Source organism: Scleropages formosus, chromosome 14 (genome assembly GCF_900964775.1).
Source record: "Scleropages formosus chromosome 14, fSclFor1.1, whole genome shotgun sequence".
Taxonomy (NCBI): Eukaryota; Metazoa; Chordata; class Actinopteri; order Osteoglossiformes; family Osteoglossidae; genus Scleropages; species Scleropages formosus.
This window is the reverse complement of record NC_041819.1, coordinates 5,355,620-5,380,905: the sequence shown is the minus strand read 5'-3', so window position 1 is coordinate 5,380,905 and position 25,286 is coordinate 5,355,620. Positions and strand designations below refer to the sequence as shown.

The 25,286-nt window shown below is 41.0% G+C and overlaps 1 protein-coding gene across 2 annotated transcripts in view; it reads left to right on the top strand.

Moving 5' to 3' along the window:
- The window catches only part of LOC108942215 (E3 ubiquitin-protein ligase Midline-1-like), a 77,319-nt gene that overhangs the window by 19,462 nt on the left and 32,571 nt on the right, over positions 1-25,286 (top strand). Inside the window, exon 1 of one of the 2 annotated variants that reach the window (XM_018765380.2) lies at positions 20,615-20,820. The exons of the other annotated variant lie outside the window; for it this stretch is intronic. The gene's annotated coding sequence lies outside the window, so the exon portion shown is untranslated. Of the gene's footprint in view, positions 1-20,614; positions 20,821-25,286 lie in introns of those variants that run through there. 2 annotated transcript variants of the gene reach the window in all.

Sequence of the window (25,286 nt, the reverse complement as noted above, 5' to 3'; positions counted from 1 at the left end):
CCATTTATTTCAAACCCATTTGATTTCCTGTAGTATTGAAAAACTATACACATACACACATTGACTGAAACCTCTTGTCCCAAGCGGGGTCGTGGTGAGCCAGAGCCTAATGCGGCAACGCGGGGGGGACACACCCAGGATGGGACACCAGTCTGCCAGAAGGCACCTCAAGCGGGACTGGAACTCCAGACCCACCAGAAAGGAGGCACAGGCCAAACCCACTGTGCCACCACACCCCCCTTAAAACTATATAAATCTGAAAAGAAAGAAAGAGAAAGAAAGAAAGAAAGAAAGAAAGAAAGAAAGAAAGAAAGAAAGTTATAATAATTTATAGTTGCCAAGAAATCAATCTCAGCCCCACACTCTGAAACTGTAAAAAGTAATTTTTCTTGTAATAATAAGCAGTGTTTATGCATTCCAACTAGCTGAATGTTTTATTATTCATATTTATTTGCCTAGCTGGCACTTTCATCCAAAGTTATCTACAATGTTAAGGTACTTAAAATGACTTTTCCATTTATAAAGCTGGAGAAACCTATTTTTTTTTACTGGATAAATTCAGGGGGAGGTACCTTATTCAAGAGGGGCACAGTGACACAGTGGGTGCCTCACAGCTCTTGAGCCATTTGATGGGTGTGGAGTTCAAGTCCTGCTCAGGGTGTGCAGAGTTTTCATATTTCTCCCTAACATGCATGGAAGAAAGCACTAGCAAACCACTTCTGTTCCTCCCTTGCTGTGAAAACCACACAAGGATTGCCCTGACGCATACACAACAGCGAACCTTCCTCAAGGGTACTACAGTAGGAGTAGGAGTACAGTGGGATTCAAACCTGGGTCCTTTGAGTGGAAGACAGAAGATCCAACTGTGACACCTCTTGCTGAATATGTTAGTATATTGCTTTATGAAGTAATTGTCTGAAACTGATATCAAATAGGCACAGTGCTATGTTAACAGAATGGAGTCCACTGAAAAATGTACATTTTTTCCTAATAATACTATAATCCTCTAGGTATAGAGAATATGTTCAGAGGGGGCAGTATTTTGTGCTGCGAAACATTAGCCTTCTGGTTGAAGAGAGCGTGACACGGCGACTGTCATGCTGTGTTAAAGTGATGACTGAGCGCAGCCTTGAGTCTCATTTTGACTCTGTGCCTTGGCATACAGGTTTGATTGGTACTAATGGACTAGAGCTGACTGGAGAGTCCAGTCAGTGTGGAATCTACATGACATGTTGAGCAATGGCCCGCATGATTTTTCACTTAAATCTGTTTTTTTTTCTTTCCCCCACACCTTTAGAATTCAGTTGTAGTGCTGGTATTTTGCCTCTCTCAGGAGTTTGTGTGTAGCATAGCGAGACCTTATACTATAAACCCTGAGAAGGCCCAAGTGACCCTAAAATGGACTCTGCAGCTTTTGTACAAGGACCATGTGATCGTGATGGCTGGCTGAATTTCTTACTTTAAGTGAATGGAACATGTTGTTTTCACCCCTTGCTCGTCCGACTCATCGATGAAGCAATAAATATCTCAGTCTCTGCAAGTCGTGTCTTATGAGTTTGGTTTGTGGACCACTACAACAAGAGGGAATAGCTCAAGTTCTTCTTTGTGAGTCCAGTGAGGAAGTATTGAGTTTCATCTCCAGTGGTTTACTTGACTCCCAGAGGTATTCTGTTCCTTCTGTGTTGTTATGACATCTAGATCCCCAAAAATGCCTCAGTGATTTGCTAAGTGGGTTTGACCACATTAACAGACGAGTACTTTTACATCCCGACTTCTGTCGCTGATGAATGTGGTTTTTAAGATTGGACCTGCAGCACCCTGCCTTGAAATTAGCTGGAAATAAATGTTACCAAAAATGAATGCGAAGGTGGGCGGGTGGGTGGGTTGGTTGGCTGGCTGGTTAAAAAAATGTAAAAAAATTCAATGTGCAATGTGTTCTGATACCAATCATTTAACTGTTTACATACACTAAAGTGAAAAGCTTGTCATTTTCTAAACTATTCAGCTTATATTCATCTTAATTAAGAGCTACTAATGTTCTTATTTCCCATTTAAAAATGTTTGCTGAGTTTGAAATTTGTATTGGAGACAAATACATTGAGTTTTTTTAAATTTAGCTTCTGAAGTAGTTATTCTTTATCATACTAATAGTTATCAATCAATTTGAATGATCACAACCTGGACAATTCAGGTGAGAAGATTTACCTTAAATAATACCTTAAGACTTCATACCGAGAGCACACTGAATGGAGCAACATTTTAAATATGTTTACTCCACCCCACCCTTCCCTACTGACAGAATGTTTCCAACCACAAATATACTTTTTCAATAGACAAGCCATGCTTATCCCGTACATAAACAGAGAGCACAAACCTCTTTAAAATGCTCTTTAAATGACAGAATATGTGCAGATTCCCATCAGGCAAAATACTTGGATGGACAATGATGAAAAGAAATGAACATGATCCTTATATAGCTCATTCTAGAGTTTTTATACCTACTGCCCTAGACAATGACTTTATTTAAACATTTCTGTGCACAGTTTAGAAACTAAACATTTAAATCACATTTCTTCATTTAGCTGACACTTTTCTTCAAAGTTACTTACAATGTTAAGGTTACAATTATATACCCATTTATACAGCTGGGTAATTTCACTGGAGCAATTCAGGGTAAGTACCATGGTCAAGGGTTGTACAGCCACAGGTAAGGCTTGAACCTGCAACCTTTTGGTCCAAAAACAGGTAGTCTAACCACTATGCTACCAGTAGTACTAAGCATTTCTTTAAGGTCATACTTTTGTCTAAGTGGGTAAATAACAGTCAGAAAAACCTTGCCTGCACTGCACGTTGTTCCATTGAGTGTGCTCACTGTTTATGAGGTGTCTCTTTATTGCAATTTATTATTTATTTAGAATGCAGAAGTATGAGTCTGAATTTTGTATAGAGCCTCACCGTACTTTGAGGTTATTTATTAACTTTAGGCATAAACAAACGAGAAAAATATCACAGAAAGTGGGACTGAAGTTTACCCAAAGCATCAAATACACTGATTCTCAGTGATGAGCTTCACTGCGTATTTTTGTGTGTGTATTTTATGTCATTGGGTGCCCTTGCTTCATTCTGTAAACTCAATAGCAGTGCTGCTTCCACGTTTATAATTCAATATTTTTTCTGTCTACACTTTATCTCAGAAGTTTGTTTTGCTGACAGAAAACAGCTCGCCGAAGAGCGGTAATCTGATGGATTCTGTTTGTTGCCGCAGTGCTCGCTCTAACTGCAGGGTGGGCTGCTGGGAGAATCCTTCCATTCAGCGGTCGCCCCCTGATTGTTTGCCCCAGAGTTTGAACAAGATTGTGTTGCCGCTAAGATGACAGCAGGCGATTAAATCTTAAGCCTCTGTTCGTGGGGGGCACCAGTGTCAAATTAAGTATCTTAGATATCTCAGGAGGCCATGAGGATGGTGTTCAGGATCAGCAGGGCATGAAAAGGGGCTTTTGACAGAGCTCATTAATGCACACATTAAAACACAAGAGGCGTGCTGTGAAGAGAGCATATTTCATATCGGGGGGTGGTTTAGAGCCCTTTATATTTGTGGGTTGAGTAGCATACTCAGTGTGTGCACACAAGAGGTAGTCTATTAAGTATTCACCATCAGCATTAGCTGTGAGCAAATTACACAGCGAAATGTGTTTTTATTTCTTTTCTACCAAAGTCAATGGGTTGTGGAGAGATGCTTCATTTTAAACTACTTGTGCTGGGACCAACAAAGTTTGATTGAACGTTCTTGTGAAGCTGGAGCGTCAGACTCAGTTCCTAGAGGACCATCTGTATATTGGCTTTTGTGCCAGCCCATTAGTTCGACTTAAATGCTCTTATTATTAGCTCATTATAAATTTTTCCACAAGACGCTGTACTGGAAATGCAGCCTTTCCTGAATTAATCAGTAGCGATTTCCAAATGTCGTTTATCTTTCTTTTTTAATCATTTTTATGAGTGGACAGTGCCATTGCCACTGAGAGCCTGGATGGCGTGACTGGATGCGTATTCAATTCCCTCCTAATATTGGCAGAATCTACATGTTCTCCATGTGCTCCCGTGGGTTTCCTCCCACAATCCAAAGAAACGTGTTTCAGGAGATTTGGTGACTCTAAGTAACTCTTAGACTGTGTGTGTGTGTGTGTGTGTGTGCGTGCGTGCGTGCGTGCGTGCGCGCGCATGTATATTTGCACCTTGCTCTGGGGTGTAGGTGGATGAATGATTGAATTTTATTGATTGAAGTTTAGTGTACTGCATCTGCCCCTGTAAGTTACCTTCACTGAAGGTCTCAACTAAATTTTACATGTTTGTCATTATATGTTTCTTTGGAGAAAAGCATCTTTTAAATGAATAAATGCAAATGTATGTTCAGTGTCAAAATGAGGGGTGAAGTGGTGGTGCTCTTGCCTCACAGACTCTTAAGGCACAGGTTTGAATCTGCCTCAGTGTGTGTGGAGTTTGCATGTTCTTCCTAGGGGTGGATTTCATCTGGGTGCTCTGGTTTCCTCTCTTAATCCACAGACACGCAGTTGAGAGGAACTGGTGATGCTGAATTGCTCGTAGTGTGTGAATGTGCACATGTGTGGCCGTCCTGTGGTGAACTTGTTTGTGTCCCCTCAGCCTTGCGCCCCGTAACTCTGGGATAGGCTCCTGACCTCCGTGACCCCGATCAGGATTAACGATTAGGGAAAGTGAGTATCAAAATTACGGAGCTAATTGAAAGCAACGATGGCACAAGAACTTGCATACACTCGGGAATTTTAAATTGTATTATAAAAGTATGCAGTTGTCTGTTTTTTTTCCTGCCATTTATTTTCTAATTTTAACTTTAATTTTGTTTTTTCCAATTCTGCACACAACAACCTCGAACACATACGCCCGGAAGGCAACGTTTACTTCTTAACGCACTGCTGAGAATCTGGAACAAGTGAGCATCTCTCACCGTTGGCAGCCAGCAACCTGCAGGCACCTCTCACGGCTGCGAGAGGCCAGCCAGGATAACATGTCCAACATAATCTCTCCGTCCGCCACTGGAACGATGCCAGCTGCATTCCACCGTTGCGGAAACGCCGGCCACAGTCGATGCGTTACTTAGGCCTCAAAGCTGTCTGAGCCGCTGAGCCGCAGCCTTCACTCCGGACTGACAATAGGGTTCAACCGTCCACACACTTACCCATCAGCCCACAGTGCACTTGTTCCACTAATCTGCTGCCATGTGAGCGCTGCCATGATCAGCCAGAGCAAATTGTGACGGAGCGATACGGACTCTGCTACAGTTGTGCAAAATGTGTGTTGCTGAAGCAGGGTTTACACGTTCAGAAAACATAAATAAGTGTCACGCTACCCTGCTGTGCTGCAGGACGCAGCCTTCCCCTCCACAATGTCAGACACGAGCGAAACAGCTTGTCTAATTTCAGCACAATAATGAGACATCATGGTCCCTCAGGACAGAAAGGTCTGAATGTCACAGAGTATATACACACACACACACACACACACACACACACACACACACATCTTTACCAAACACTGAAAGCTCCAAGAATGCAGTTTTAAAAAATATATTCAGAAATGAATAAATAAAACCACTGATGCTGATGCTGTATGGCATGAAACTATGCAGTGATTTTGTAATGGACTAAAAGGAAAGATGAGAAATAATTGAGCAGACAAATGCTTTGCGTTTCTGCAGTGTTACAAAACTTTTTAGTGAAGTGCAACTGTAACTGGCATTCTTGTTTTAAACACTAATTTTAAATAATTTCATATTTTGAATAAGATGGTAATCAGCAGAACAAGTCTAGCCTGTAATTGAAAGGGTATTTCTGAAATGTGATTATTTACAAAAGCTGAGCTGGCTCATAATGTGTTTTAAGTGCTGACATTCAGCAAGTTAAGTGGCCATGAAGCAAGGTCACACAACAACTACTACATCCTTTACATTAAAATGTTACATATATAATATATACATACACACACACACACACACACACACACACCATCTAAAACTGCTTGTCCCATAGGGGGCCACGGGGAGCCGGAGCCTAACCCGGAAACACGGGGCAAGGAGCTCGGGACACACACACACACACACACACACACACACGCGCACACACGCGCACACACACGCACACACACGCGCACACACGCGCACACACGCGCACACACACGCACACACACACGCACACACACACACACACACACACGCACACACGCACACACACACCCAGGATGGGATGCCAATCCATCACAAGGCACCCCAAGTGGGACTCAAACCCCAGATCCACTGGAGAGTAGGACCCGGTCCAACCCACTGCTCCACTGTACTCCTCTACAATATACACGTATTTATTTTTTGTGCCAAAGAAAGGTCCAATTTAAAACATTTCCAAACTCCTTCTGTTCCAGTTTTGTGGAAACAGGTCTTTGTATCTTATTAATACTGAACTTTTTTTGGTGAAATTTTAAAGAAACCTGAAAGATATTTATGCCCCCATGCTGTAAATGGAGTTGTATACGATCATCTGATGAGTGAATAAATAATGAATCAAGGGTAAAAAAGAATTAGAGATACACAGTGTATAGACGGGATTTCTTTGGGCTGTAGTGGAGGGATGAGCAGGTCATCCCCTGGCGGAGTTTCCAGCCTCTGTGTGTGCGCTGTGTGTGTGTGTGTGTGTGTGTGTGCGCGCGGTCGCTCTATTGTCTGAGAATAACGGGTTTTAAGGCGCTTCACGGTCGTCTGCGCACGCAGCGGGGTCACGGGGGATCGCCGTGGGGATGGGATGGGGCTGGGATGATGCTGTGGGTGCGCGCGGCCGGGGGGACGGGAGGGGGCTCCGCCTCGCGCTCAGCCTCCCACGGTCCTGCCCGTCCGGCGGAGGAGCGCGCGCTCGGATGCTGCGGGGAGGCACCGCATCTTCGCATCTTGTCCTGACTACGCAGTGAGTAGCCGATCCTTTGTCCGCCGCCGGGCCGATTCGCTGAGACTGATGAATGAGGAATGATGAGCGTTGGAGAGTTTTGATGGAGACCAAGCGGACGGATGGAGATCCACGTGGTTAAGGTGCAGAGGCGCGGAGTCATCAGTTACCTTCGTTCTCACTATTGTTGTGCAGTGGCAGTACGTTTAAACAGTAACATTTCGGAACTGATCAGTTTCTTCCAAATTCCAATATTTTGGGGGATTTAGAAAAAAAAAAAAAAAACACTGAACACTTATGTACGGTTGGAGAATAATGTCTTTTTACAATTATATATAATTCCATGTCATTCGAAGAATCGCAGTTACCCACAGTGTTACAGTAAATGGACTGTTCTTGGAAGAAATTAATAGCTTCGTGTATTTTTTTTTCTTATCCAGAAGAGCAGAAAAACAGAAAACTTTATTTAATTGCTAAGAATCTATTACTGTACATACCTAGTAGCAGGTAAGGGTTAGTAAGTAGTCCACATTACTGAAATTATTCGTATTACATTAATGTTAAGAAGTATTTTCTGTTTGTGAATGTTGAAAGGGTTAAAATTTGGTTAAATATTAATAGCTGACCATCTAACAGACGTGTGCTTTAACAGTATTAACAGAAACTCACTGTATTTGTGTTAAAGTAATGAGGTTTACCAAAGTTAACTAAGGAAACAATAGAAATTCCAGTGTACTGCTGTGAGTTAAAAATCCCAAAGACAACACATAATCAGCGTGGAAGTAGTACAAGTGTATTACTTTTGCATGTTCAAGGGTTTAGGGACATGTCCACAACCACCTATTGTACATTCAGCCATTGCAGTACATGCATCATTATTACAAAAGGATGCACATTTTTTTTGTGGTCTTCTGTGGTATTATTTTCACTCTTGCATGGTCATGACATGGTCTGTTTTAGGAAGGAAACTTTTTAAAAGTACATCCAATATATACTAATTATGTAGCATGTTCTGCAAACTATATTAGAATACTTATATTATACTGGCAGGACAGTGGCACAGCAAGTAGTGTTGCTGTCTCACAGCACCTAGGTGGTGCAAGATGATGTGGGTTCAATCCCTGCTCAGTCTGTGTGGAGTTTGCATGTTCTCCCTGTGGCTATGTGGGTTTCCTCCAGGTGCTCTGGTTTCCACCCACAGTCCAAAGATATGCTGTTCAGGTTCACCCATAGTGTGTGAGTGACAGAGAGACTGTGTATATTCCACTGATGTGTGGATGAGTGACCCTTTGTAAGTAGTGTACAGTACTAGCAGGCACAGTAGTTTATTTGTCATTTGCACAATTGTACTGTGTACACTGGGCATTGAAATGCTTGTGACGAGGCTCATATAGACATGAGCAAACATATATTTAGAGAAGGATGTGCTGATAAGTAAGGCGGCACAAATATCAAGTATAAAAGGGCAGTGTAAGTCACCTTGGTGAATAAGGTGTGTGGGCTGATAACACTACGCAGAGTTCATTGGAAGTTGCTTTGGAGAAAAGCATCTGCTAAATAAATAAGTGTAAAACTACATACTTAAGTACACATACAATTAAAACATGAATTGTCCCAAGTGTATGTGTGTGTGATTGTCCCGCGATGGACTCATCCTGCCTTGTGTTCTGTGCTTCTGGGATAGTTTAAAGACCACTGTGACCCTGCACTGGACAAGTAGGAATTAAAGATGGATAGATGGGTGAATGAATGAAAGTTTACACCAAACTTGACCGCTTTCATACATTTCCATACTCCCATAAAGTTCATTTCCATACAGGTGCTTTAAGAAACATTACAGCAATCTATAAGCACAATCACTCAATATGTCTTCTCCCCAACCTGGTAGATGGGAGACTGCAGCGGTTGCTTTTTGTTATAGAAGCAGAATTTGTGCTCATTTCACAAAAGTGGCCATGTGAGTCATCTCAGATGGAAAACAAGCTTGGGTTTCATGTGAATGCAACAGAGGTGGTGTTTCAGCCCCAACTTGCAATGTGTGCGACAAAGTCAGAATTTCCTCTCCGTACTTTTTTAGCAATATCTCGAGAGTGACATTATCCCGTAGCTGGAGGTGGCTATAAGTTCTAAGTACACATTGTTTTTTATGGTGCACATTTAATGTGGGGGAGTGAAGTGAAAGCGATTGCGCCTGCACATAAAGTGGATCCAAACGACCAGTTTCTGGAGTGAACAAGCTGAAAGAGGAGGAGAGGATGGACTGGATATCCTCCCGAAAGGACAGACAAAAAAAGCTTTTACCGGGAAGACACCTGATACCAGAACAAAGAGAACAAACAAGGGGAACTTTATCTTGAGAGAGGGCGATGTTTATTGAGCTTATAAAAGGTGGGGATTAAAAAGATGCCTGAATGCTCGAACCCGAATGCCACGTGAAGAAGACAAAGACTGAAAACACAATGTGAGCTATTTGTGTGGTTACTGTGCTTGTAATTTTGCACTTCAGTAGCTGTTTCTATCTTGTGCACTTTTTATAAGTGCACAAACATTTTCAGTCCTATTGATGTCACATGAAGTCTGTACTCTCTGTGGATCTTGTAGGAGTGGTAAGAATCGCCATAATCGGATCTTCTGTGTACCGCACCTCCCCTTTTTACAATGAGTTAGAAGCATCGCAAGCATTGCAGACATACCTTTAGATTTTTTGTATTTACTGAAATACACACTTGGACATATTAACTGCAGCACTTTAGTTTAAGGGCCTTTCCTGAGCTGTGTAAGGACACAGCCCTTCCTGAGAAAAGAGCCTAAATCTTCTACAAACATCTCCTTCATCACTGCTGAATGCTGCTGCATGTGTTACATCTTAGGTCTTTCTCAGCCAGACTGTCTGGGCACATTGAAACCCGTGCAGTTGAAATTGCTGTGGAAATACTCCAGGAGAGGGGCCAGATGAGGAGCCATAGGTAGTATGAGAAGGTCATGAGTGGGAGACAAGAAGATCAGGGTCTGACACGCTGAAACCGCACCACTAAAGCATGTCAGGACCTTATGGTGAATGTGATATGCTCATTTCAGGAATATCATCAGTAATACTTTAACTGTTGTTTACTACATTGTCTTGCATGAAGCTGACCATGGACTAGGACAAGCATATGGATTTAAAAAAAAAATTTGATTTTATAGACAGCGCAGTAATAAATTAACATCTTAAAATGATATATCACAGGTGCATTTATCGTAGTGTTTCCTTCTTTTCTGAAGTTTATTTTCACTACATAAATTTAATTATTGTAAGCAATACAATACTGAAATAACTAATGCATGTTCCTGTAAAACCCAACCCAGATTCACTTTTTGCTTAAGTTGTGCAAGGCAGGCTGGTTACCCACATATTTGGTGAAGTGTTTTCTTGTTATGTTCTACACCAGATTACTCTTCTATATAAGTGGATGCCATAAGTGTTTAGATTAAGAAAAATGATTTGATCTGAATAATAATTCCAAGGAATTCTTCAATGCCTGGAGACTCCTTGAAAGTTCTTATGCAATGCTTCTTAATCACTCCAGTGAAATATTGTACCCTTTTGCCCTTGCACTACATTATGTTTGTGGACGTATTGGCAAGCTCTTGGTATACTTATCCTGCCTCTGTTACTGTGACCCAGTACGGCTGTGTTTTACTGTTAATCGGTTTAAAAGGTAATATACTGTATGTTGCTGAATTATTATGAAACTGCTGCCCGGTTCTGGCTAATAATGGCTACAGTATTATGTTCTGCTATACACTGATTATGTTGCTTCTTTTGACCTAATATGTGGAACTGGATATTTTTTACGAGTATGATTTGCATGAGTGTATTTCTGTCTGACACATTTATTTATGCTTTAAAACAACCCCTTACGTGCACAGCCATTCATTCAATGGCTGTGACTGAATTAATAGGTTAATACGATTGCAAATCTTTTATGTACATTCCGTGTCCAGAGACGCCTGCGTGGCACATTACCCATGCGCAAGTCACCTCGCCTCCCTGTCCTCAGCTGTGCCATCACCTTACACCCATTACAGAGCACAGCCCCCATCCTAATTACAGAGCAAAGCTGTATCCTTGGCAGCCTGCTCCGGTACCTGTCCACTGGGGCTGAGGGACAGCTTCAGGATTGGTGGAGCCTGTGTTATGTGCCCCCCAAAACCTCTGGGGACACACATGCATGAGCAGGGCCTCTACCAGAAAACTGAACAGCACAGCACAAAAACTCGAGTCCAGGACTGTGGGGTCTGCCGGAGCTGTTTGGGTGGCATATATCTCCTGCCATGAAAAGGATTGGAAAAGCTGTCTGAAAGAGGGTTTTGGAGGGAAAGGGTAAGGGATACTTGCAAGAACGGTACTCGGCCTCACTTACCGGTGTCACAAGTCTAACAAGCAGCAGTGTGCCAAGTTCTGTAACTGTGATCACCTGACCCTCGTATCATGGTTACACAGCTGATTTTGGGTGCCAAGGGAAGGCAATCATGCTTGACAGGTGAAGATAATGTGTTTTGCTGTACTGCATCGAGAGGAAAGGAAAATATAGCTCTTGCTCTTGGTTGTTGTGAGAGGAAAACTATTGTTTCTTTTGGCACGGAAAGGTCAGCGAATCGGTGTCCCGTGTTTTTTTCCCACACTTTTCTCATCAGTTTTGTGAAAGGCTTTTGAAAATTTGCGACTGATCTGGGATCAGAGTAATGCGATAAGATGATGTGCAGAATGTCTGTAGGCCGCTATCAATCACAGCGGTGAAGTGTGCACATTGGGAAAAGCTATCCCAAGCATACAACAACGAGATAAAGCTGCTCCGAAAATGCTTAGTCTGGAACTCTGCATCGCCGTGTGGTATGTACTGTACCTTCTGGTTTTATTTCCCTTAGGACTTATTTTCTTCTGAGCTGGGTATTCATAACACAGTTGATAAACGTTTATGGCATTGACTGACTTTTCAATCAATGCGGTTAGGTTTTATAAATAAATAAACAAATAAGTAAATAGAAGAGAAGAAAGAACTCAGTTATCTGCAGAGCCTATTTAATGACGATAGGCTGACAGGGTTTTGGAAGCAATAGGAAAACACATGTGCAATAACTTAAATCGTCCGAGGTTAATGGTTTATCATGCATAAATTGCTTTTCTGTCGCTTGCTTTGATTGCGTTTATAAAACACAGCTGGTACCATTTAAAAAGTGAAATTTCTTTTTTTACACAGTTACGTAGAAATGACGATATTATTATCGATAACTTTTAATGTTTCACGCTATCACCTCAGCTGAAAGCTGGACTTTTGTTTGTGGCACTGGAGACAATTTCACTTCGTATGTAAGCTGGCTGCATTCCATTCCCCCCCGCCCCCTCCATTAACTGACAGTCTGTGGAATGGCAGGCTTTCTGAATTTTGCAGCTGGGGCTCGAACTATTGCAGTTTTGTGAAATTGTATAGGACACAAGCTGTATTTCATTAATGCAGAAGTCAGTATTGATTGAAAGTCCATCTGCAATATTTGTTATTTTCCATTCTACTTCATCCAATCAGCCACAAAAATTTAAGGGGGGCGTACAAAGTAAGCCTTGGCGATTTAAAATGTAGTCCACAACAGAAAGAGTAACATAACAGCAGCCCAATTTCAGGAAATCTCTTAATGTCAGGCTGTATTGATTGTGGGAGTTTTGTTGAATTGACCGCTATTCGTACTCTTAATAGCACTTCTATAACACGGTAAAGGCTGCACAAACCTGGAGATTGGAAGGGTAAATGGATTTTTTACCTATTAAAGATAAAATTGAGGGCCTAAAAACTTCAGTTTTCTTTTTTTTTTTTGATGTTTTGTATTTTGACTTGACTTTACAGAATTTTTAGAAGATTCAAGTAATTTAACTTAGGAAAATAACAGAGCTGGGAGTTCAACAAAAATTCTGCTGTCTAAGAATGCATTCACTCGCAATTTTCTCATGAGGTATTTGTTTGAAATTGGGTGTTGAGCAGTCAATTTATATAGCTTCTGAATAGCAATGTTTTTGAGGACTTGTGGAGCCTGGATGCTTAAGCTTTTTTCTGACAGCCTAGATTTAAAAGTCACAAGAATGTTACCTTCAGTGTCCTGGCTAACCCTACGTCTCGCACAGCGGGAGTTGTTTTGATGTATGTCATTCCAATTACACTATGCATAGGCTATCGGTCAGTGTTAATTTCCTGCTCCTTCTCTTCACTGTGTTTTTTCTCAGGTATTCGTGGGTGGGGAAGCAATACATTTATAGCAAGAGGAAATACTTAGGGCTGTATCGCACCAAACGCATGCTAAAAAATACAAATGAACCATGAAAAGAACTTGCGCATAATGACATGCATGGAGATGAATTATTACAGAAAGTAATTTATGCCGTAGTACCCAAGGAAGCCTGACAGTTGAAATGTCCACTTATCTATGCTCCATGCCTCAGTACAGTGGACCAAGTCAAAAATTGTGCATATTCCTGCTGACAGCAAAGGACGGCCTCACAAATGTTTGAAGCAATGTCACATTTGCAAGTCCGCTGACCATAACATTTTGCTAACAGGGGAATCTATAAATATTTCAAATATCATTACAGACATAGTTTATTCCAGGGGTAGGCTGCTAAGGACTTACAAATCCTTTAGACGGACTGATGAGTGTCCACATTATAATATGGCACCTGACACAATAAATCCTGAACTTCCACAGTTAGACAAAACAGAACAACTTCCCATAGTGAGAAACAATGATACGTTTAACCATTTCACTTCTGAAAGCTTTTGCTACTAGTCCCATTATTCCCAGCATTCAGCAACAAACAACCTCTGCATCCCCAGCAATCCCATCCTACTTGCAGTGTACCATTGTTGTTGCAATTTGACAATAACATCACACACACACACACACACACACACACACACACACACTGTCTGAACCACTTGCCGCATTCAGGGTCTCGGGGAGCCAGAGCCTAACCCAGCAACACAGGGCAGAAGGCTGGAGGGGGAGGGGACACACCCAGGACAGGACACCAGTCTGTCGCAAGGCACCCCAAGTGGGACTTGAACCCCAGGCCACCCCTCTGTGCCACCCCTCTGTGCCACCCCTCTGTGCCACCCCACCCCCTGTACAATAATATCACACTGGCATATTTCTATGAACTATTTTCACGTTGACTCTTCCAGTACACTATGTCTTCGAAGCACTGATAGTGCTGGTAAGGAGCACACAATTACTATGGAAACAAAGGCAAAAATAAAGAAAGGAAAGTTGAAAACTGCAAACACAATCCCTGCTTTCAATATTAATGTTATAACTGTTGGATTTAAAGATATACTGCCACACTTTCATGTTCTTTGTAAATGATAAGAAGAAATTCAATACATTTCATGTACCAAATGAACTATGGTTTCATCATGTTTTTAAATTGAAGATTTAATGTATGTAAAATCAAAGCTACAACACCGTATATAATACAGAGCACACCAGCTAGTTGTCTGGCACTGGGATTCTGCATTTACAGGATGGTGCTTGGAGTTGTAACTGAACAGGTAAATGATCTTAAAGTGAATATCGTCAAGAACTTTGCATGTTCCCCTGAATCTCTGACATGTTCATAATATACTCTTTCACAAGTTAAATAACCTGAGCTCCGAATTGCCATTGTCACAATGAAATAATTTTAGAAAATATATCCTCTTTTTGTATTTTACTGCTTCATCAAGACATTTTAAAATTTTGACAAAAAAGTCAAGATGAATTAAAAAATTTCTGTCGGAAAATGCAAGTTTATTTTTCTCGTCACACTCACTTCGGGCACCAGTCCACTTGGCTCGTGTTGAGCTGTAATGTGGAAGCCTTTCACGCCTCATTGATCTCCGAAATCCCTTGAGTGATGAGAGAACAATTAAATGTTTTTGAAGGGGGAAGTCTGCGGTGGTTCATCATTGCTCAGACCCACCTAATCTTCATTAAATTACCCTCTTTGGCTGTTCTGGTCCCATTATCGACTCGGGGCCTTGCTCCAATCTGTCAGGTTCGCTCAAGCACAGGGCTGTTAGTCTTTGTTCAAATGGGGTGAATTAAATTAGATTTTAGATAAGAACACAATGAAAAACTATAGTATAGCCATCCCTAGGCTGGGCGATATGCCTTTTCATTTTGAGCAACATTTAACAACATGGATCATAACGAGTGCTGCTTTTCTGGGATTATTTTTATATTAAAAAGGCAGTCACACAAATGTTTTGAAAGTTTAAACCATACATTTATGACAACGAAGTTTTATTTTTGTTATTTTCTTCTTTATTTTCAGTTTGTTATTTCACTTATAAATTTTTAAGTCTTTGATTGTGAACCGTAGCGTAGTGATTAGTGCTACGCCTTTGAACTTACAGGAACCAGTTTCAAATTCCACCCGCTGTAGTAATAACATTAAGGACGATCCTTTCTCGAAATCGCTCACCTTTATAAATGGGCAAAAAGTTGTAAGTTGCACTGAGGAAAAGTGTCAGCTAAATGTAAATGTAATTTGTTCATGATTCAGCACATCATTAAGTTGGTCTTTCATATCTCTGTTAGCTGATGTTAGCTCTAGTGCTTCTACCTTATTTGTTGGGTATTAGTTGAATCACTGGATATTAGTGAGTTGTCTAGCTGTGTGATGTATTTGTCTGAGACACAGAGAATTATGAACTCATTGTTATGCTCTACCTTCAGTGCTGTTGTGATGCAGCTGAGATTGGATGCCAGCTGGAAAATCCCTGACAAGCAATCAGACGTTGTGTGGTAAAACGGATTAGTTCAGGAGCGACTGATGACTTGCAAGAACTCTGCTGACATTCTTAAAACCCTCTCTGCGGGGAGACCATCCCCATGTGACCCGTCAGGTGTATTCCTCAGATTTTCAGCATTTACTGTAAACCTAATCAGTAGTTGCACAACCATATGAAGCTGATTTAATCACTCACTGGATTTATTTTTGATAGAACATTTAATAATAAAAATAATTAAAATATATGATAATAAAAATAATGTCCGTAAGCAATCATAACCAGTCCACTATTGTTGAGTGAATTATATCTCATGCAGCTGCATATCTAAAGAATGAAACCAAGCATGCATTTTATCAGTTGTCATTTTCATACTCCCTAAAGCAGTGGCAAAAAACATTTAGGTCCAGAGCCAAGTGTAGTTACATTCTAATTGTCATTCAAGGGACCTAGTAGACTTATGATCTTTAGATTTTCTTTATTTATAGTTGCTTGCATGCAGGATTTGGCCCCATGTGACCTTCAAGGCAAACTCCTTTGTACACATACATCCCTGGACTCACCATCCCTTGAATTCTTTCCCACCAAGAATTTCACTATCTGCCAACTGTCAGCATCTCCTGTCTTAAATTAGCTGTTTGGTGCTGTGATAAAGCTACACTCAAGGAATGTCTTGGCCATCATGTGAAAGGAGGTAGTTAGTGTCATGCATAGTATAATGGTTAAGCCCTCTAATGGAAGCATGACAGATTTTATTGCTGAGGTTTGAGTCTAAAATACCTTTTTAACAGGTTACATTGCATGAGACCTAATATATTATTTACTGTATTACATATTCATTTAACTGTCACAGTACTGTTGCTGTAAAATTTGCACTTTCTATTAATATTCCCTTGTGCTCACCTTTTTAGCAGTAATTAGAGAACTAAAAGAGTTCTATGCACAGTATGACACAGTGTTGGAAAAAAAAATAAAATGAATGCACTGACCAAGTGTGTCAGTCTCACCTGTACTCTCCTTGACTTTCTTATTTTCCCTCTTGTACTCCTGCTACTCTATTTTATATTACATCTGCTTGTTTCTAAAGGAATGCATAATCTATTTTATGGTAATATAATTTGATTTAAGTGTCTTAAAATCTGAAATCTATATATACTCTCACCTACTGTACATACTATATACAGTATATACTGTATATACATATATATAGCTTATGAAACTGATGCTGAATAAAAGTATTCCTTGAAAGATGGTATTTATCAATGAAAAGGGAAATGAAAGAATTGCATGTAGGTTCTCATTAATTGAAATGTTTGATTTGTTTTTCAACATTTTCAGCGTGGCGTTTCCCTTGTAATGGTAATTATGTATTGATGCAAAGTATTGATTGTAAACATATAATTAACTGTGTAAACTAAGAAGGCCTTTTCTCAGCATCTTAGGATAGGATAGCATAAGAATAGCATATAGTATCATCTTTTTTCCTGTTTCCCCCAAGAATAGACATGTTTATTCAAATGTATCTTCTCTAAAAAAAAATGACATATATGAACGGCCTTAAGAAACAATTCTAGATTAATTCCTGTACTTAAGGTTTTCCCTCATTTTACTGTACAACTGAATCGACTTTCTCTGCACATGAGGGTCCAGTTTTTGAATATATTACTGTTCATATGTTGCAGACATCAGAGCTACACAAATACAAAATATGAACATAGAGAACTGTCTCTGAATTTCCTTGCTCCTGTTTGCATGGATTATTGCACTTATCATATATCTCTCAGGCTCAAGAACCAAACAGATATATATGTATTAATGGCTTTCCAAATAGCATGCAAATAAAGCTTTCTTGCAAGTGTACTGTCTCATATCACAACAACACCTTCAGGCATCAAAGGAATGTTCTGTAAACTACCACTTGCATCTTGTAACAAAAATCCTGTTGACTAGTTATCTCAATAATGTAGAAGATATTTTGGTTATAACAGAACATCATTTAATGCAGACTTTTTTAACTATAATGTCGGCAGCCCATTTTCATAAAAAAATAATAGTACATTATTGTTAATCACTGAATAGGAAAATATAGCCTAACATGAGCACTCTAATTGTTTTGATTGGCGTCCTTGTGATTATAACTCATAGCAGAGTCTGAACTAATTACAGGAAAGTATGGGGTAATTTCTCTCCTGGTTTCACATCATTGTTTGTTCTAAGTGCTTGTTATCCCAAAGATGGATCTGGAAACAGCACATTGTTTAATTGTCCTTATGCTATCCATGCAGCGGTTTCCAGCCAGCAGGCCAATGAGAATCTTCTCTCTGAATAACGCAGGTTGCTGAGTGGGTTCAACCGCTGTAATGGGCAGTTCCATTTTCACTAAACTCATCATTCCCATACAGTTCCCTTCTGTAAATCCAGGAGGTGAAAGAAGTGTAAAAATTTCAGCAACATGTACGTTGCTGCAATAAACAGAATGAGATATTTAGAAGAAAAAGCCAAGATTCCTTTGACAGACGTTGGCATTTTTGCTTTTGATGCCTTTATCTTGAGTGATAAAATCAAAATTTATTTCCTGGAACTGACTGAAGCAGTGAAGAATGCAGCTGAGAACACCATTTAAAGTCCCAAACATGCAGCTGTAGGTCAGCACATTGCGTTTAACCTCAGGGAGTGTCTGTGTGTGTGTGTGTGTGTGTGTGTGTGTGTGTGTGTGTGTGTGTGTGCGCGCGTATGTGTAGTTTCGTGTGGGCAGCTGGCAGTCAAGGGTCAGCTGTGACTGGTGTAACCTTTCCCTTTGTACTTATACTCCTTAGACCCCTATCTCTAAAACCAAAGGGCACTCTTTTGTCAATTATACAGAGTAATATTTTCTGACATTGTGTGTGTTTTTTCACTTGTTTTCTATTGGTCTGCTTCTGTGTTGCAAAGCTGAAGTAAGAATTCAGCCTTAGCCTTTTCTTGGTGTTTTACTGGATATGAAAAAATCAGCCCACGGCTTTACTGGTAGGCTTCATCGGTATAATGCAGTCATGAGTATAACTCAGTCATCAGCATTGAAACGTGTAACATATCATCCTCAAACAAAATCTCTTTGATTATTGTGGCATTATTTATTTTTATTATTTTACTATTCTCTTTGATTATATGTTCACCATAGTAAATGCTTTTCTTTTCCTTTAAAAATCCGGAGATTTAAATGATGAATATTATTGCATCCATCCTCATATACCATCATATATTAGTATAAATCACTATGGCTTGTAGCATACAATAAAGCATATTGATACAAAGCATGTAAATCGATCAGTTTAGGTTTCAAATTGATGACCTTATTTTCAATAAATGCAGAAGGTAAATGCCACGGAGAAAAAGGATTTATGATAGTGTAGGCCCAAGCTGTTGCCTCTTATTTACCAAGGATTCTCTTATATTGAATTTGTGCTTCAAAATTGGTGGTCTCCCAGCAACTAAAGAGCTGGATGCCTATATTGTAATACCACGGTTAATTAAGGAATATTTGATTTGCAAAACCTGTTGTGTATTTACATTTTGATCTATTTCACAGTGTTTAGTCTGGTCTGCAGTGAGTCATTAGGCATACTATCGGCCTATCTGTAAATTGTATGAGGGCAGGAGAGCAAGACCAAAAAATAAATAAATAAATAAACGTCTGGGAGTAAAACATGAACGTGTGTTCACTTGCCAGCAAGCAACACAAGCTGTATATTTTGTACAGATGAGCAAATACTGTCTTTTAAGTGCCATGTGAACTTATGTAAGAGGAGAAAGGTCACGTAAAGGATTAGATCCTCAAAGTTAAGTGATATATAATAGAATGGATTTTAGATATTCATGTGTAGGGCGGCAGAATATATATATATTTTCCATTAAAACCTGTTAAGTTCATACTGAAGTATATTTTTTTTTTCCTTTGAAGTACAAAGGTGATTTCCACTGAATGCAGTATACTGTAAATTGCTCTTATAAATGACTCCGAATCCCCAAAAGTGCCAACTTTAGGACAGGAGTGTGATGCATGAGGAGCAACATGATTCTCATTCTCCATGTCTTTCACAAAGTCCTTTTAGCATTTTATCTGGACACCAGGCTCCCCAGTCATGCAGGAAAAGGATCAAGAAAAGCAGATTAAAGTTGGAAAAAAAACATGTGTCATTCACTGTTTACACATCCCAGGGTCTACGCTGGCTTTTTCAGATTCCATTGGTGCCGAATCACTAACCCAAGAGACAGCCGCGTCTCCACATTTGGTTGGGTAGCAGTGGCTGCTCCCCAAAAAAGCCCTTTACCCTCGATACTCTCAGTCTACGTCGTTCTTTTTCATCCCCTACAAAGTCAGTTCTGCAAGTTAAAAAGTGAATTAGAAAAATAAATAGATAAATAGCTCTCATCCTGTCCGTGACACTGTTTATGCCTATAGGAGTTATTGAAAGACTTCTTAAATGAGGCCACATAAAAACAGACATCCGGATTCGTGGCACTCGCACTGTGAAAATTAAATAGATATTTTCAAGGATATCCCCTTTTTTTCGTGCGCTCGCACTTTTCAGACCCAGTATTGAATTGTAGATTCCCAGCCCCGGTGTGGGAGAGGAGCAGGACTGAAAGGATCCCGCTGCCGCCCAGCCCCCGGCACTCCCTGCTCGGCAGCACATGCCCCGCCCCCTTCCTCTGATTGGCTGGGAGGACTGTGCTCAGCCCACATAGCCAAGCCAGAGATTCCATTGGAAGACAGAGAAAGGGTGGGCAGTGGCCTCCCTCCCTCCCTCTCCCATCCCTCTCCCATCCCCCTCCCATCCCCCTCCCATCCCCCTCCCTCGCTCGCACCCACTGCTTTTCCATAGGCTGGCAGCAGAGGTTAGGGTGCCACAAACTGGGCCACATGAGCTTGTGGTGCAGTCAGGCATTTACAAGTAAAGTCACAAAGTTAGCCGACATTCCCTCCTGACGGAAAACCCCGCTCAATGGTCTCATAATCTTTCATTTTTTAAATTCCTTCTTCCTTGCTGATGGATAATGGGACTTTAACCATGTGGCAGGTAAGGGTGATGGCACTTGATGCTTCGGAATATGACATTTTTATATGTAATATTACTTGTTGTGTGTGTACTTATGCTGTACTGGAGTTCTTTCATATAATATTCATCACAATATGTCAGTCTGCCAGAGTCTCGGGAGCGGTGAGGCTGAAAAAAATAATGCATCGTACTACTGCATTTGAACCAGCAGGAAGTTTTAACCTCGGATTTTATTTTGCTTAGTTTTGACATGCAAATTGTTGTGACCGGAGAGCCTTGTAATGTGACTCGTTGCTTCACATTTGGCCAGTTCTGTGTGTAAGTTCATGCTTTCTTCCGAACTTCACAGTACAATTTAAAGCTGAGCACTTAGTAGCTGTGAAAAGATTTTTGAGAATGTAAGAGTTTATGAGAGCAGACAGCTGATGTTAACAGATAGGGTGTGTGTGTGTGTGTGTGTGTGTGTGTGTGTTGGGGGGTGGTCCTGGCATTCAGAATCCAAAGGAAACCAGATGTGACTGTTCTATCTCACCTTCCTCTGAGGTCACCTCAAAATGAAGACATTTCCATCATGATTAACCTCAGGTTTGCGTGTCGTTCATGTTTATTCCTTTATTATTTTCTCGTGCAGGAATGGAGAGATAACCTTGGAAAGGGGTGTGTTGAATATGCAGAAGAAGGAACTAGAGACAGCAGTGCAGCTTCTTGCATCTTAAGCACCGGTCATATGTTGTATGTGACAGGAAATGCAGATGTCAGGAATTAGGTGGTAATGTAAACCCATGCTGGATTGACTGTGCCCTGTGTCAGCTGGTGCTCGCTTATTGAGGGCAGAGGAGAGGCTTTCTTATTTCCGTCTTATATTTTCTTGCGTAAAAACCAAACAGTTGTGTTTGCTTAGACACTGAAAACAAAACCTGCTACGGCAGACTCTGAGCCTAAGGGTTTATCTGTTAATAACTCGCTAACCATTTCCCTGTGGGAAGCCTGTCAAAAGTTTGTTTTCCCTTGCAATACCTGCTCCGTTTGATCACTTGTGCGGTGAAGGCGCATGTGTTGTCACCATGGCAACCTTTACCGTAACTTTGCGGGAACGAAGGGGTCGAGGATCGAGGAAGCTGCAGATGAAAGACGAAGGCTGATCTGTCAATGTGCGCCTGCTTTCAGAGCAGAGGTGTGGCTCCTGACAAGTCCGAGAAGGATCCGTCTCTTCCTCAGGTGAAGAAGGGACTTGACAGTGCCGCCTGGGGAACTGCGCTGCTGCTTAACTTTTATTTCATGCAACACAATTAGACATTTGTCTTAATCGCTGCTCAGGCCCAGCAGACTTGATCAGGCTTTGTTTTTTCCATAGCAACTATAACTCATCGGTGCTGTAAAGGGCTTTGCAGTCAGGTATACAGATTAGCATCCACCAGAGGCAGACCCAAGCCAACGTGCTAGACGGTTTCATGCGTTCTGCATAGCTGCCTCTAGAGGATGCTCTTGAAGTTCTTTTAGAAAGTACCATCACGGAACATTATGTGTCCGTGGTAATTACGCCACAGAAATGCCCTAGCAGTGGCCATGAACATTGTGGTACATGCTAATCGAAAGCTGTAATTTCTGCTTAAATGTATGTGTGTTCAAATTTTACATTTAATCTAAATATTTCTGTAGTCTTTTTAGGAGCTATTCCAGGTTATTTGTGTTCATCAAACCCTTGGTTCTCACAAACTTTTGTAGATGCCATGTGTAAAGTCAAGGGCTTGCAAATTTGTTACAAGATTTGAGACCTGGGAACTCTGCTTTTTGGGTTTGACCATACGGACAGCACTGGGAGGAAGTGGCAAAATGTGCTGGGCCCGAGGACAGGCATTTTGGACATGTGGATCCAGAGGTGTCCATCTTTGTCTGCAGGCGGAATCTGCAGCGCTCTACATCTACAGTTTGATGGGATCAGTCACAATGAACTCCTTCAACGCTACTAAAAATGTCAGACTGTGATGAGTGGAATGAATGCTGAACCTTTCATTGCATCTTATTGCTCGCGTTCCCTCCTTTTTTTTCGTCCTTGGCATTTACTGCATTCTTACAGTTACTTCATCCTCATTCAGCTAAATGCATGAAAAGCAAATTGAAAGGCGAGACACGCTGGAGATTTGCCCTATTCACGTCTTGCTTCCTAGACAGATAACAGTGAGTGAGGCTGAAACCATACTGCCTCTCCTACCTCCCCATGTTCCAAACACCTTAGTCATCTCTGCGTAAAGACGTAGCTGCTGAATGCATTACATTCTTCGGCGACCCGGATGCCCACACACAAAGTGGAGACCGTTAATCACAAATGACAACGCAGGCTCTGCTATTTCCATCTCCTGCTGAAGAATTCTGATGATGGCTAGCCTGTATCGCTTTACTGATGAATATTCATGGGCAGCCCAGTCTGGAGCAGTTTTTTTTTTTCTTTTTTTTTTTTTTTTGATTCTGAATGACTGACAATTATTTGCTTATCTGTACTGATTAAATAAGAGCTGAAGGGAACAGGCAGCAGTCTGGCACGCTAATGCAAACTCAACCGCAACCCCTTTGTTCGACGCTGTACGAACGGACTTTTCAGTCTGATAGGCAGGCAGTTTGATATCTTGTTTCTCCTGATAAACTGTCCTTGGACAAGACCCTCTGGCTCCGATCCCGAGCCTTTGAAAGCCCCCAGGTAAACCCACCCAACGCCCCCTCCCATGCTGCCCCTTGCCCTGGAATGTGGTGCTCTGAACTGAAACGCTTAACTGCTGCAATCTGCCAGGCAGATTTCGAGCAGCGCAGACACCTTGACCTCCTCTGCCCAATTTCTCAACCGCCGCATATCTGCGGAACATATCTGGTTGGAGCAATTTCATGGCCGGCGAACCACTTAATATCCAGGCCTTTATGACATCCCCTAAGCTCCGGACTGTGTATCTGTGCTGCTAAACGGAGTCTTGATCACTCCGCCGCACCCACCCGTGGCAGAAATATTTCACGTGTTTGCCGCTTAACACATTCTTGGTCCAGGCAGGCTAGTTATACAAATAAAGTGTGTGTAGTTTATCAATCCCATGCTAACTCTACCTGTACATACTGCACAGTTAATTGCTTACTTATGCAGGGCGCAGTGTCACAGGTCACAACAAGCCTTAGTCATGGCCGTTTATCTGCAGTCAGTCAGAACTGCTCAGACAGAGGAGACAATTATAATGTCTGAAAGGGCAGATGGAATAAGCAGGGAAAACAGTACAAAAAGTCCTAAAAGTTAATGATAAGAATTTAAAGGGGACTGTAAATTAAAGGTAAGGTAAGTTGGACTGTAGACACATAGACGAGCAAGGTGAAAGTTCAAACCTCATGGTGAAACTTCCCCTAAAGTATTTGCCGAGCACAAAAAATTGTGAATATACTACATTTTCACACATATGAACTCATACTCTTCTGGATACTGACATGGGTTTCTGCTATAAGCTGCTTATATTTACACCGATTCATTTATGCGACGCTCTTCTCCAAAGCGACTTTCATTGTTAAGCTACTCTTTATTTACTCATTTATACAGCTGTGTAAGTTCCTGGGGCAATTTAGGGTAAGTAGCTTGCTCAAGAGTACTACAGCTGAGATTTGAGGCAGCAGCCATAACTACTACACTACTAGCTACCTACTTGCAATAATAAAGCCTTCTATTTATTTATTTTTTTAAATTCTTTTCCTTCGCTAAGTCTTGCAAAGTGCCTAGCTCAGCGATGCTGCAGAAACGAGAATTCAAAACAGGACCATTTGCCCACAAAGCAATGGTTCTAATCACTGTGCTACCTGCTGCCCATGTATGTATGTATCTAAAATCATAACATGCAAAATAAGCATAATGTAACACCTCTATGTTAGGTTTGGGGATACTGCATACCTCAGTATAAATTAATTAATCCCCACCCCAGCAGTATGACACAATATTATACTGTTGATGCTGCTCTAGATGATGAGAGCCAAATCCATAAAGGGGAGGTTGCCATATTTTGAGATAAGGAGAACGCAGCAGAGAAGAGGAGGGAGACCCTTGCCAAGGAGGCTAGTTGGATCAGCAGCTGGATCTTAGTTTGATTTTCAGATTCTACCATCAAGAGAGGTTTGGAGACACCCCTCTTGTTTGACATCTTTTACCTAATTTTATAATACATCTTGTTTCTCTATTTCCATTGAACTTTTGAGCAACGGAATGTGTCTTGAGAAAATGCAACAGTGTTGAAGTTGCTGTCAGAATCTGTTTCTCACATTTGAGTTTCTAATTCATAGGCAACTCTTAGGCATCATTAAACTGAATGTATGCGACATTTTGAATGTATATATCTATGTATGTATTTGTTTGTTTGTTTGTTGCTTTATGGTAAGAGAATTATCAAGAACAAATTAGTAACTGTACTTCTATCTGAAATAGTGATACTGTGGACTAACATCTGGCTGCTGAGTTTCAGGTGATGTCT